Source organism: Cyprinus carpio, chromosome B7, assembly GCF_018340385.1.
Source record: "Cyprinus carpio isolate SPL01 chromosome B7, ASM1834038v1, whole genome shotgun sequence".
NCBI classification, from domain to species: domain Eukaryota; kingdom Metazoa; phylum Chordata; class Actinopteri; order Cypriniformes; family Cyprinidae; genus Cyprinus; species Cyprinus carpio.
The window spans coordinates 13735425-13746944 of NC_056603.1; the positions used below are offsets into that span (position 1 = coordinate 13735425).

An 11520-nucleotide genomic window follows, 5' to 3' on the forward strand; every position below is an offset into this window, starting at 1 on the left:
GTTGGGGATAGATCATTTGTGTATTCTTTAAAAAAATGCAGAAGGCTTGGTGGTGATGCTTTCGTTCGTATTGGTGATGTGATGCTATTTCCCCAGATGTAACTAATTTAAATAATTTAACCCATTTTAATGGATTGGAGTCATTTTTCATTTGCTTTCTTGGCTTCAAGTAAAAAGACTCTGTTACTATACTGGTGCATTCTGAATCACTAATGCATAAACACCCAATTGTGATTGCTGCTACTTGTAGACAGTTACTGGTAGTTGCAACTACAAAAGACAACAGACATGGGCTCTTATTCGTCTATAGCTCTCATGAAGCAAACACAATACTTTAAGTTTTGAGGTACAAGTGTGCTGTGGTAGTAATTAGGATTGTATTCGGTTAATTGTGTTCAGAATCAGTTTCTTTATGGTTGTTGTTTTTTTCCTCTGGTCTCTTCAGGGATGGAAAAAATCCTAGTTTTCTGTGTCTTTTCAAATGTGAATACAATGCATGGCCACGGTCCCCTAAAGGATCAAACTATTCGCTGTCAGTCATCTCACTATAACCACAGTAGATGTCACTGCATTTTACCAAGGCAACAAAACAGCATAATTTAAGCAGGCAACAATGAAGACAGCTGTGCTCTTACCTGTGGGAACTGGTAATGTGTACCATAAAATAAATAGAAATAAGCAGTGTGCTCTGTAAGAACAGCTGGCCGAGTTTGCCATTTTTGGTTTTTATGTTTTGTTTGCTAGTGTTCAAATTTTATATCATCATTGCCCTCTGAGGCATTTGAAATGCCTATATATGCTAATTTGTACAGAATAAGAGCACGTCAGTATTTCAGCGCCCTTTTATTTTTCTATTTCTTTGCTTAAATGTGTCACCACTGCCATCAAATAGTGAGGCTATCGGAGAGGTTACTCTCCCAACGTAAATGCTCTCATGTACGCATACAAGCCGCTGTGTTTGAAGCTGTGCTTTTGTATGTAAAGGATTTGATGTGTCGTCACTGTGTTGTTTTGTATGTTAAAATTGAAGTCTTTTGTGGTTTAAACAAGTGTATAGCATACTTTGTTTAAAATGCAGAGAACTTTGATTTTATACAGTTAAGAAAACAGTATGAAAATTTAATGTATCAGTTCTGGATTTCTGGATAAAAACAATGTAATGTAGGCAAAGTGCTGCATGCATGTATGGACTGCCATTAAAGTGCTTCTTACTAAAACATTCCTCAGTGTGGTTGTGGCAACATTTGGTATTTAAATTTCAATCTGTTTTTTAAATGATTTAATAGCATTGTGTACTAAAGTTGAGATCAGTAATATCTAAGGTACTGATGGATTTTTGTGATTTAATGATTTGTTGCTTGGTTACATAATTAAAACAGTTTTCAGGTTTTCGCTATGATGAATCGAAAAGGGAAGCCGTCTTGTGTAATCATTGAAAGCCTGGACTTTTTTTTTTTTGTCTTTTTTTTAAACTATGTGTTACCAGAAATTACTAGCAAATACTAATAATAATAATAATAATAATAAAGAAAAATTTAATTCGGAAATTCTGATTTCTAAAATATGCAACTCTGTTTCCACCATACATTGCATTCAAATTGCCAGGGTATTTACTTACATTTATTTCTTGTTTACATCTGTGCATGTGTAAGAATAATTGACAACTATTTATTCATGGATGGTGCCCATACCAAAATAAAAAATCTACTCCAGCAATGTTTTTGAAATTTACAATTGAAAACCATGATGTAACCACGACTTGAGGTAATCACAACTCAACTTAGCAAAGTGTGTGGGAAACATATTTAATACTGCAAGTATCAAGTACCTTTTCTTTGTATTACATAAACCATTACCCTCACTTTAATCTCACTGCCTGGTCCATCATTTCTTCCTCCTAAGGACTTTGTCTCTATTCCATTGAGTATGGATTGTATCACGTTCAGTTTAGTCCTATCATTTTTACAACATGCTAAGATCAACATTACTTCAGAGGCTAGGCAGTGCTTGAGAAGCAAGCCTCCTTTTTTCTCAGATTGACTTTACCTTCTCACCATCACTTTCCCTCAATACCTCGGACCTCGCTTTTTTTACTATTAGGAAGCTTTGTCATCCCACCTAAATTGCGCAGAGAAAGATCCGAGTATCCGGTTGATCGGGGACTGTTCCACCTCGATCTTTCTTAACTTTGAGCGACCAGTAAGGGCAGACGTGACCTCCGTCACAGTCGCTTGACTTACAGCAGGAACTGATGATCAGCTGTGTGAATCTGTGACGCATCTCCCTTCTGTTCAATGCCCTCACCTTGTCGCTAACAGCTTTTTGTAGAGCTGCCAAATTGATTTTTTAAAGTGAGCCTGTGTGCGGAAAATGTTTTAAAATCTCCACAGGGGACGTAGGGGAATGGATGCTAGTGAGTTCTCAGAAAAATGGTTTTGTAGGGCTTCGTTCCTGTTAAGTTTGTTTGGTGTTCGCATGTCTAATGGAGAAGGAGACCCATTTAGAAGGAGACGAAGGGAGATGACTCACTTGATTCAGGGAGGATTACAGGGCAAAACCGTAAACAGATGAGCTTGTAGTCATGCTCCAGATGCACTAGCTGGCAGTCGAAGAGTGTTTGTTAATCTGTTTTGGTTGGTGGTCGTTTGTCTTGCTGTTTTATTGTCTTCGTTACAGTTCCCTTGAAGATGTAAGAAATAACAATGTATAAGAAGAGGTTATGTTGTGTGATGCGTCATACTATGTTTGTGTCCTGGAGCAGTTATTGGTGGTGAACTGTCCAGTAGGCGCAGTAGTGTGACTTTGCTTGTTAGTTTGTGTACACTATCTCAGTGCTGTTGCATTTGGCCGGGCACGCGCGCCGTGATACTGTCACTTCTCACCCTTGGCGTCATGTGCCGCAATGCAGTGGGCACGGCGCGCATGAAAACGGTTACTGGGTAAATCCTACTGCTGACTCTAGCGCATTCACCGTTGTGCGTGTTCCGTGACGGCGATGCGCAATTTCTGACGTATTGTCTACGGTTGAAGATGAGGTAGGGCAGGTTAAGTGACATGATTTCCGTGTTTTCCTATGTATAAAAGCAGAATGAACTCCTTAATCTGTACACTGCCTCTTACGACTCTCCATTCAATTCGTGTTTAAGTGATTCATGCCAGAGTAACATTTAGCAGAGGGCAGGTCGTGCGCCAAGTTATAACTTAGTTTAGCCTTCTATTCTGTTTGACCCTTAATTAGTGGGTGGGAAAGTTCATTCTTGCGGTGACATCCAAAGTTTTCAGTGTGTTTCCACTAGGTCTAAATAACGAAGCAGATTGAACGTCACAATTAATCACACTCTGATGCATTTTGACAAAACCCAATGTCCAGATTTAATATTTAACTCTCCCATTGTGTGCGTGTATCCGTTTGAGACAAACATGTTCTGGATGTCCAACGAGTTAAGCCAGATTGAGATTGTAAAACCAAATTCTAATATATGGTCGCTGGTAAATTTGCCAGGGTATGAAATTTTCCTGGAAAGAAACATTTAGTCCAATTTCAATAGGCTGTAGAATCGCCTAAACCTTACCCTACACATAATTTTTACTAAACAGAGGAATAAATGGTGGGGGGGGATATGTTTAGCCTTTTTATCATGGACTGTTTTTAAAAACTTGGGAATGGGGGAGGGGCTCACTGGAATCGAGGACAAGCACTTTTCTCTTTGAGGCTTTTTAACAGTTTTTTGTCGTTTAGTGAACACTGGGGGAGTTCGCAACATGAAACCGAATAATTGATGCTGCCCAGACAAGTCAGGAGATTAATCCACACTCTGATAATGCATTTCTTGACAAAAATCCTCTTTTGAATTATCTAATAGATAAGAACGATTTTAAAATGACATCAAAATAAATGATTTTAATGGGTATGGGGGGTAAATATCACATATGGATGTTTCATGGATTGTCTGACGTTTGGTTTATGGCCACTATCGACAGGGGGGCAGGTAAACAAAGATATTATATATATAGGTCGCCGGTAAATTTTGCCAGGTCTGATGGGACATTTTGGGGATGTGAATACTAACATTTCAAGTGCCAAAAATGAACAGGACTTAGCCCAATCGGGGGACTAAACCTAAATGATTACACATATTTATTCTAAATTATCAGAGGGAAATGATAGCTGATTAACAAGGCTGTGGATGCACCTAATCCTGATTTTAAGCCTAAAACTGACATATCCTGAAAAGTTAACTCTCAATTTGATTGGTTGATGGAATGATGTTGTATTTGGTCAAATCACGCTTACCATATATATATATATATATATATATATATAGATATATATAAATAATATATATATATATATATATATATATATATATATATATATATATACTATATATATATATATATATATATATTAGCGGTTTCATTAACAACTCATAAACCCCCTGCAGTTCCTCACAAACCCAGTTTGGGAAACTATGATGGTAATATCGGTAATGCACTTCATGTTGTTAATAAACAATGAATAGAAACCTCAAAATTGTTATCAATTTGGTACAAGCTTATACCTATTTAAATCAATGTGATAAATGAATGAGTTAGGATCAAAAAGTTAATCTAAAAGTAGTCTGATTATATTACCTAAAAATGTGTAATGTAACGAATTACGTTTTGGGTGCTAACTTACAATTTTTTGTCATGTAAATTTGGAATCAGTAACCGAGATTACCAATTTGTAAAAAATTACCCACATTTGCTAGTTGTAGTATAGCCTTAGTATTTGTTTGTAATTAATATACAGTTTTACATTGTTACAGTTATTCTTATCTTATAATCTTTATATCTTACTATAATGAAACTTTTGGAAGCTTCCAACAAATTCAGTGTAATATGGAATTTAGGTATTAAAATGTAAGTGCAATATAATTAATTTAAAGTTTTCCTGAAGTATCTTACAGCAAATCAATATGTATATTATGTGGATTATTTTTACGTTGTTAGAAATATCTATAGGCTTCAACCATAAAGAAACTACATTTCATTGAGATCATGATTGCTAGAGAATTTAATTGTTTGTTGCTAGAGAACTGCCGGGGCTTTAGTTATCAATTCCACAATTCATCAGTGATGGTAGGCGTACTTAAAGTGCCACATTCAGACACAAATTAAAAAAATGAAAAGATTCGGTTGTGCTGTTTTTTTTTTTTATATTAAGGTGTTCTGTGTGTTTTTAGCAGTGTAATTATATTGTTTTTTTTTTTTTATTTAAGTATCTATATTATTTTTAATTCCTAATGTAAGACGCTTTCTTTGTTGTTGGGATGAGACGCCTTGCTAATTAACTAGCCCTACATAGTGCTAACTGAATATAGTTAGGGGTTAGGATTAGGGTTTGTTTTAGGTGTGCTTACTTGTTTACATTAATCATGTAATGTTGCATCGTTGGAAATGCGCGTACATTTCTAATCTATATAGTTTAGGGTTTAGGATTAGGGTTTGGTTTGTTTATTACTTGCAGTAGTATTGTTAGTACATGTAACATGTAAAACCAACATGTAACAAGGACACCTTAAAATAAAGTGTCACCCAAAACGATCAATAAAAGTTCACCATTATTCTTTATTAAAAATAGGCATTATAATAAAACATAGTTTTTGTTGTAAACACGTCGATGTATTTAGACGTTGTGGACTATATGTAGCCATCACTTAAATTGAACAAAAAAATAATAATTTGACAGGGATTCTACAATACTGAAGTGTTTGAGGAGGTCCCCTATTAATTTATTGATTTTTATAGAAGTGAACATAACTTAGTAGTACATTATTCTGCTACAACGATAAATATTTTTTTTTTACAGCAGGCGCTTCGATCACCCTTTCAAAAAGCGGTGAATTGACCATCACCTAACAGCGTGGGCTCGACAAGATCTCTGGGGCGCTCAAGATCCCACACTTCACCGTGATCCTGACAGCGTGCGTTTACATAAAATATGAACGGCTCAATAATCATACCCCAGGCCTTTTAGAGCTGAGCCGCCTTCAAACGATGACCTTGTACGGTTTTGAGTCTGTCCTTCCCCCTCACACACACATACCACACACACACACAAAACACCAAAACAACCATAGACCGTGATTAAGGTTTGCTGAATTTTATTTGGACAAAGTACTTCTCCTCGTGGTGTTGTTGTTTTTTTCTTCTCACCTCAACTCACTCTCTTTTTGTCTCAGCTTGCTATGTATGATTTACATATTTAACAGAATAAAAATAAATCACGCTTTTAGGACGGCCTTACACTTCCACACTTCACACATTGCAAAAAGTTGTGAGCATGTACCTTTCATAAAGTGCATCGTACTTGTCAGATTTCAGTTCACAATACAAAAGAGAAACAAAACAAAGCAAGAAAAAGTATCAACAACAATTAACATCACAGTATCAGAGCACCCAATCCACATCTCTGATCCGCTTGCTTAATAAAGGGCCACGTAATTGTGCTGACAGTTTAACTAGCACAAAAACAATTCCTTAGCTCTATAGATTGCAAAAGTGATTGTAGATCATAGTGAGACTTTATCTGGAATGCACGAGATTTGGATTTCAGAGAATGAGCTTACATTTGGGTGCAGTAGGTGTAACATAACCCCAGAAGGCTATTCTAAAGGCTTGTCTCTCTCTCCCCTCCCTTATTTTTAGGACGGAGTATTCTCGCTCTATTGTAGCATGTAGATGGGAGGACACAGAGATCGGCTTAATGGCCCCACCCAGAAAACGGATTTCAAAGTACCCTAGATAAATGTAACATTTCTATTGCTCTTCAAGGTTATTTTTAGCAGGGCCTGATTTAGTGGTAATAGAGCTTCCATGTGGTTAGGTGCCGTATTCAGACGACTCTCTCCATTTACGTACGCCAGCGCTGACCGTCACAACAGAAGACTAAGGTACGCTGGTCTCACGATAGATTTTTCTTCTTTGTAACTCTCAAAAAGAAGCCTCCATCGCCTGTACTGTAGCTCCAGAGGAATGCAGTCATCTTATATTTTGTCCACTTCTGAATGGAGATATGTGAAATTCTGGACTAGCATGGCATGGCTGCACTGGCATACTTCAATTCTGTGATGAGAGATACTGTGGTGTTTAGAATTAGATAGGTCCACTTTTGAGCATTGAGGCCTGGGGTGGGCCATCTGTCTGTAGTCTGGCACACACCAATGCTGGGCTGTCCCAGTCCAACAGAACGACATTAAAGAGAAGGACATGCAATTGCTCTGCCGTTAGTGTAGTGGGCACAGTGTCCAAGAGAGGAGAGGGTGGAATCCCAGCCATTCCCTTGCAGTAGAACGTGCGCACCACCATGGTTCTCTGGCTCCTATTTTGAGCTTTAACTTTTAGAAAACCAACTGTTCAAACTAGCCGCTTACTAAAACAAATTATATGCCATCTATGTTTAGTAGTCAAAGCTGCCTAGATGTCGACTATAACTGGACACCAGTCTGTGCCTCGACCGCATATCGCAAATTTGAAGTGGAACGGTGCTGTCGACACAGTCAGTGATGTTACCAAATCATAATCTTTGTTTTTATGATCTGATGAAATGACACATGAAATCAATAAGACACATAGTAAGTGAAATTATGGGCACTTTCTGCCTTGCCAACAATTTTTGATCGTTTGTTTTTTTTTGTATTTCTGTTTGTTTTTTTTTTTTTGCTTTCAGGGAAAAACCATTCGATAAGATATCAGGTACAGGAACACACACACATATACCCGCAAACCCACACAAAACAAAAACTGAAAATAAGTTAAAATATCATGCCATGATGTGTATATAAAATATCCGTTTTCCTAACAGCATTGCATAAGAAAAATAAACTGCGACTGAACCCTGAACGAACTGGAATCTATGGCATCCCATGGAGTACACTGTAGTGAAGATACATTACTCACGGTAGAGGTTGAGATTTGCTGAAAAACATGGATATTTGCCACCTGTTGCTGTATTATGTGGGGGTGGGTTATTTTTTATAAGTGGGCACAGTGTGGATGGTCACTGAAGCCCCAATCCTGACATAAGGAGAGTGGTAGACTAAACAAATGGTTCTCTCGCATTCACAGAAACAATACCACCAAACAATACAGGCATATCACACAATCGTGCCGAAAAAAAAAACACTGGAGAATTGTTCCAAAGGTGTCCAGACCTGACTGATTAATAACTCCAGGTAAAAGTCCATCAGGTTTCGTACAGGTCACTAAGAGTATTGAAGAAGTTGAGGGTTAGAGGCAAAACCTGGATGGGCTACTCAAGGGCCACTTTGAATACTTGTACTACAATGTGAAAGCACATCTTAGCAAAACAGTACAATTTGATTTTTAAAGAGTTGAAACACCTGGTCTCACCTATTCTCATTCTGTTTTTTAATCATGTTCAAGTCCGGAAGTTAACATTAGCTCCTGTCAATGGTGGCACTCATTGTGCGTGTAGCTCTATCAATGAACGGTACGCGTTTAATTCATTATTGCAAAAGAGAAAAGCGTGTAAGGCCTAAATTAAGATATTTTGCTGCAACATGAGGGGTCCCGTCAAAGAAAGCTGTGACTATTAATACCCCCCTCGAAACACAAGGCTTTGGTACGGTCAAGCTTAACAAATATCTATGCATATAAAATATTATGACAACTGTTCTTTTAGCTTTTTACTGATGTTTTTTGCGCCATTGGGAAAAAGGCATAGTGTTTCTCGGTTTTGTCCTTTGTGTTTCTTATGTATGTGTGTGTGTGTGTGTGTGTGTTAGGTTTTTTTTTTTTTTTTTTTTTTTTTTTTTTTTTGTTGTTAGCATAGTATACAATCCAATTCGGCTGATTTAATGTTGTGTTTTTTAAATCTTACATGCTATTTCAAGGGCCTTTTGGCTAAATCTTTAAATGAAGTCCCTTCTGTCCCATTTTGGCCTAGTTATCTGATCTGTTAATAGGCCTCATGCAGATCATATTTACACACAGCCTGCCACCTAACATTGATCCTTGATCTGATGGACTAATTGTACATTCTACACACTCAATTATATCTGATAATCCCAACCCGGGGGAGCATTTTTCATTTTTCTGTACAAACCCCAGGAGCACTTGTTCTTATTTAAGCGTTCATGTCTCAGTTGGTCTATTACGCAAAAATTGCCTTGAAAATGCTGCCTGCTGTCGAAATTAAAGCGTTGTGGCTGACACCTCATTTCGCACTCAGACCTTCATTAACCCTAAATGCCATTTTGCACCAACCAAGACGTGTGCTTAATGGATTCCAGAGACCAAAATGTGTGAAAATATGATTTGCCTTACAGCTTCGTGGCAGGAGATATTTCAATGTCATTAGGGACGTTAGAACAATATAAACAAGTCAGCATGTCTAAACAAATTGGCTTTTCTCCTGGTTTTTTAAATTTATGAAATTTCACGCCAATGATGTGTAGCAACAAATAATCACATTAAAAAGAAAAGGTGGTAATTTTTTTCCATGCACCCATAATTTCAGTTTCTAAAAAAAGTGATTGATAAAATTGGCTGTAAAGCGACAAATGCCAGAAGCGCCTATAATTTTGCTCACCGGACCGTGTTTTCCTACCTCTAAGCTGTCATTCATACATTTTTAAGCGAACACAGATTTAAGTGTTGGAAGTGGGGAGTAGGGAATAGCTTCATTGTAACCTGCCGCTGTCCGTGAGGTGCTGAAAGAACTCCATATAGCATGAACATGTAGTCGAAAGCTGTCTACCGTTTACAGTTTCTTTTACACGTATCAGGTCAGTTTTGTAATGTATTTCACTGTTAATGGTGTTTTCTTTTCTTTTTTTTTAGATAAATAGTATATGTGTCACTGGGCCTGTAGTGCATATCTCAGAATATCTGGATTATTCTGATCATGTTCAATTTGAACGGTCTCACATCTGGTATAATTTGACAATTTTGTGCATAGAGGTCTACTATGCATTAAAGACATCTAATTATACATAGCAGGTTGACCTCTTGGATCGCAACACCTACTGCACAACCAGCAACATTTGACTGGGAATCCACCCAAGGGAGGACATCATATCATTAACACTGATACAGTACAAACTAATTATATGTGAGTCTGACCTATAACATCGCTCGATGTCCTTGGCCGCAAGAGAAGTTGGACGGCACGCATCCGCAGCAGGCTAGCCACAGAGATTTCTGGATGTCTGGATTTCTGTAAGCGATATATGATTGGTTTTTATGACCGAGTTGCATGTCGCCGGCAGCACTGTTGCATACGTGTAGATCATCGGGTAGCTAGAGTCTGCCACAATTGAATACATTGCGAAGGGCATCCAACATGCGGCAAAGGTGCAGAGGATGATGGAGAGCGTGGATACACCTTTTGTGGTGGAAATGGCCATGAACTGGTTGCTGGACAGCAATTTGCTGCGCATGGCGGAAGGCAATCTTACAGATCTGTAGGTAAAGCTGCATCAAATGAGGGCAAACACCAGCAAGAACGGTCACAGCGAGAACCACGGCATTGTTCTTGGTGACCGGCCGGCAGATACTGCAGCTGGGCCTTCATCTCGGAGGCAGTTCCAGCCGAGCACTGGCAGTAGGCCCAGGATGATGCACACCAGCCAAATGAGAACCACCATGACATAGGTGAATGTCACCCAGTGCGCTCCGTGTGGTAGGTCAGAGCGTTGTAGAGGGACAAGTAGCGATCCCCGTGATGGCAGGATGTTGAGCACAGATGCGGAGAACGCAGCGATCAGCAAGCCAACGGAGATCAGAGTTACAAACTCTGAGTTCAGCATATAGATGAAGACGAGTTGAGAATGAGGCTGAGTCCCGCGAGCAAGGTCTGCGAACGCGAGGCTTCCCTATGAGAATGAACATGGGGGCTCTCAAGGTGGGCGTGTAGAACAGGATAGCAATTACGATTGCATTCTCGCAGGAGATGAGCGTGCCTGTCACGCACAACGCAATGTCCACGGGCTAACGGAAAGCGGCCTCAGCTCTGCCGTTCGCACCGGTGTATGAGTTCCGCACATCCAGGAGATTCCACGTGTCCGCCGTGGAGAGGGAAGAGTGTGTTTTGAAGTTGGTGGCTCATTGCTGCTGCAAGAGAGTGAAATCATAGCTGATGGTGGGGGGGAGGGAGGTAGGGAGGGGGGGGTGAAAGAAGAGAGGAGAGAGAGGGAGGGGTGCGGTAGTGAAGATAAGAGAGAGCTGTGTATGTCAGTGGAAAGGCAGTGGGAATAGCATATCTGTCAAAAGAAACATGCCTTAAAGCCCCCGAACCTGATGAAACAGTCTCTTATTCTTAGGCAGTCAAGAATGAATTTATTAGGCTAAGTAGAATATGTGTTTACAAATTTTCTCATTAGCTAGAATGTTCAGATTTCATCATTACAGCTGGCGAAGTGTTGATTTGCGGTTAATTAGAAACTGAATAGTCCTTCTTAAAAGTACTCACTTAAAAATCACGTTTGGAAGCAGCAAAACATTGTAGCAAAC

The 11520-nt window shown here is 38.9% G+C and overlaps 1 pseudogene; it reads right to left on the reverse strand.

The window, feature by feature from the left end:
- Window positions 1-10114: 10114 nt before the first annotated feature.
- LOC122137821 lies at window positions 10115-11137 on the reverse strand (annotated as a pseudogene).
- Window positions 11138-11520: the final 383 nt, after the last annotated feature.